At 27.5% G+C, this 3952-nt stretch overlaps 1 protein-coding gene across 1 annotated transcript in view; it reads right to left on the bottom strand.

The window, feature by feature from the left end:
* LOC100160619 (T-box transcription factor TBX1) overlaps positions 1 to 3952 on the bottom strand; it is a 31019-nt gene that overhangs the window by 24433 nt on the left and 2634 nt on the right. The gene's annotated exons all lie outside the window — the stretch shown is intronic.

Here is a 3952-nt window from a genome sequence, read left to right as displayed (position 1 = left end):
CAAATTCAAATCTAGTTTTCAGAATTCTTATAGCTCCATTAGATCAATTGGTATGTTTGGCAAAAAACACGTCTAAAATACTATGTCACGCTTATGTTAGACGAAAACAGAAAATCACGGTATCGAATCCCCTTAAGAAATATGTCGTTAGTAAAAACGTTTATTTAAGTTGTGATGTCATGTAATTTAATTTTAAAATTGTTTAAAAAATCAATTTTTTTTTTGAGTAGATTAATTCAAAACGTAATTGGTACCTAACTTATTTCCAAATATTATTTTTGGCCTATTGGGAATTTTCAGAAAATCTTTTATAATTTATTATACATACAATTTTTGTAATATTTTTCTTACGTATAACGTATATCCATTTTTCATTTTTTCTTTTTGTCAGGTCTTTCTGTTACATAATGTGTTTTTTAAAAAAAATGAATATTTGGCACGGGCAACGTAGGACGGGTTAGCTAGTATACTCTATAAAGATTAACAATTAAAAAAAAGCGGGTAAGTGAATGTCGTTCTGCTGTACAGTAGGCTACCAGTTATATAATACGTATATTCGTATACGTAATATCATTGTATACAAAATACGATTCTGAACGGAGACGATTTGTCAGTGTGGATATTTTATATTATATTTATATTGTTATTACTCAGGTACCTACTTGGGTATTATTAATACGGTAGCCGGTAAGATGAATTGATATTATAAAATTACAACAAAAAATTAAAAAATTATAACAATATCTAAAATTGTTATTCTTGGTTATTTAACATGTAATTTCGTCCAAATTTGAACATAAAAAACTATAACAAAAACTGTGTTTTTATATTTTTGAGATTTTTTGCTTACAGAGTAAACTACTTACGTGGAATCTTGTTTTAAATGTTTAATCTTTAGCTATTAAAGTTGAACATTTTATAACATTTTAACTACAAAATCGTTTTTAAATTTGATAATAATTATCAATTATTGCTGTAAAAAATCGAACTTTAAATACTTATAAAAAAAATGTGTGCCTATGTATTTTTAATATTTTTCAACTACTATTGTAATTTGCAAAAATATATCAGGAGCCTTGTATTCATTTTTCACGCTTCTTGACCCAACAAATAACATTTTATTGAAATTTATAGAAAAAAAAAACTATAAAAAATTGAATATGTCCATAAACAGCTCGAAAACAGTCAAAACATTTTGAATGCGCCAACTGGATTCACTTTCCCATCGAAGTACTTATCGAACAACTAACAAGATATCTACTGTTGAAGAAAATCGAAGCAGTGTTACTACCCAAAACATTGATGACAGAAACAAAAATAAAAATAATTCTTTAAAAACACTCATCATTGTAAAATCAATACATTCATCGCTCCGGTCAGAATCTAAAACTTCTCGTTCGGATTTCTATTTATATAAAATATTAAAATTAAAAATAATATAATCTTCTAAATAGGACGTCAGTATAGGTACGTTACATCCGTCTGCGCAGTAATCGAAATGGTTCAAAATAAGTTGAGAAATTATAAATGCCCTTGATTTATAGTCCTCATGACTTAAGCAATCATAAATTCCTTTACCCTTGTGGGGAGGGGGATGTTCCATTCCTGTAAAACTTTTTACGTATATAATACAATTTTTAATTGTAGCTATCTATAGCACACCTATTACATACCTACCTATAACTTGTAATAGTTTAGTACTAATAAGTAATAACTATATGAATGAAAAAAATGTGTAGTATACATTTTTATTTTAGATTCTGAACACATAGCGATTAATGTATTGATTTTACAATGATGTGTTTTTTTAATTTTAAATTTTTTGTGTCTGTCATCACTTTTTGGAACAGTAAAAATGCTTAGATTTTCTTCAACAGTATCTTCTATTCTTCTTTAATAGAAAAGTGAATATAGTTGGTACTTTGGGTGGTCAAAAGTAAAAAATTCTTAATAGTTTCCAAAAGCGCCGGGACAAACAAAAAAAAATTAAGGAAAAACTGGAATGTTTACGCAAAATCGATTTTTGTTTTTGGCGTAACTTTAAAACAAATGACCGTAGATTCATGACATTTTCATTGAACATTTATATTTGCATTTGCTATACACCATAAAATATACTAAATATTTTGAGTTGTTTTGAGCTGCTTAAGGACATTTCCAATTTTCGATATTTTTAAGATTATTTTATATGAATGTCAATAAGCTTTTATTTGTAGCGTATAAAAGCTTGAAAATTTAATACAAGGCTCCTTAAAATTGTTACAGTGAAATTTAAAAAATATTTTAAATCCAGTCACAATTTTTTTTTACGAGCATTTAAAGTTCAAATCTTGACAAAATACCTAAAAATTTACGAAAATGTGCAAATTATTTTGAGTTAGAAATACATAAAAATGTTTCATTTTAAATCTAAGATTTAAAAATGTAATACAAGATTCCTCATAAGTTTGTCTACATGTATCAAAAAAAAAAAAAAAATGTCTACAAAAAAGTCAAATTAATTTTTTTGGGCGTTTGAAATTCATATTTTTACAACATTGGATATTCACTCGTTTTCTCGCATGTAGCGATTTTCTTATTTTGTTGTAGGTATTTCAAAAACTAATAACTGTAAATACACGAACATTACACTGAATATTTATATTCTTATTTTCTATATACCATAAAATGTTGAAAATATTTTGAGATGTTTGCGGACAATTTTAAATTTAATAATTATTTTGTTGTTAACATTTTATAGCTAAAGAAATTTAAAACAAGGTTCCATGTAAATAGGTTACATACTTGTATATAAATTACTTTATTCACAATAACATCATCAAATATACTTAATAACATCATAGGCTGACTGACCGTCTTCGCTCAGAATCGTTTTTCTTATACAATGATATTATATCATTCAATTCAAATTTAACACAATCCATTACAGTGACCCACATTTAACCTTCTGTACAGCATAACGACACCCACTTGCCCACTTTTTTTAGTTTGGTGTCTTATATTCGCAATTTGCATATACAGAGCGTCCCATTGGGATATATACATTATTCGTAGAGGTTAGGTTGGAGGATGTATTATTTTCGACAAAATAAGTGGAGGGATGTCATTCCACTGAATTCAATTACTGCTCATAATATGACATATTATTAGGTATTGTCTAGACTCTCGACCTTTAGAAACAAGGTACAAGTGTTAAACATGCACACATTTGAGTTCTACTGAATTTTTTGATATACTTTAATATAAGAATGAATTGATCTATTATTAAACTTTATCTGTGTTTACACTTGGTTTTTTTATGATATTTAAATTTTTAAGCAAGTGATTTGTTTGTAACATATTCTCCCTTAAAATTAAAATAGGTAATGTAAAAAAACCAATGTACAACTCAAATAATGAGTATATATTAAATCAGCAGGTTCTACTGAATGCAAATTTTCTGTTGTATGTTTATAAGATGAAGGAAAACATTATTGTACACTAGGGTAACCGAATACCAGTAGGATAGGTCTCATTTGAAAAAAAAAAATTTTGTATCAACAGTGGATAATCTTCTGGCCTAAAAACATGGTGTTTAAGTAAATTTAAAAATTGTAAGAATCAGAATTTGAGTAAGTTAATTATTTAAGGAAAAAAAAATGGGGAGTGCTTGGTATATCAACCTGTGGGTTACAGCACAATTTTGTGTAATTGTAAAAATGTATTTCAATCAATTGTACCCAGTGGCGTGGTGAACGGTAAATTCAGAGGCAATTGCCTCTGAGATTTTTCTTAAATAGAGGGGTGGGTGGTAGCCGGTGGGTCCCCAACTAAATGTAATATGATATACTCAATAGGTAGTTAATAACGATCTGAAATATAATTAGTTAAATCATAGTAATACATTATTATGCATTAATACTTGGGATATTTGTAACTTGCCTGTGGAAAATTTTTAGTTCACCGTGCCACC

Source organism: Acyrthosiphon pisum, chromosome A3 (genome assembly GCF_005508785.2).
Source record: "Acyrthosiphon pisum isolate AL4f chromosome A3, pea_aphid_22Mar2018_4r6ur, whole genome shotgun sequence".
Taxonomy (NCBI): Eukaryota; Metazoa; Arthropoda; class Insecta; order Hemiptera; family Aphididae; genus Acyrthosiphon; species Acyrthosiphon pisum.
The sequence above is the reverse complement of the archived record's forward strand: the minus strand, read 5'-3'. Positions and strand labels throughout refer to the sequence as shown.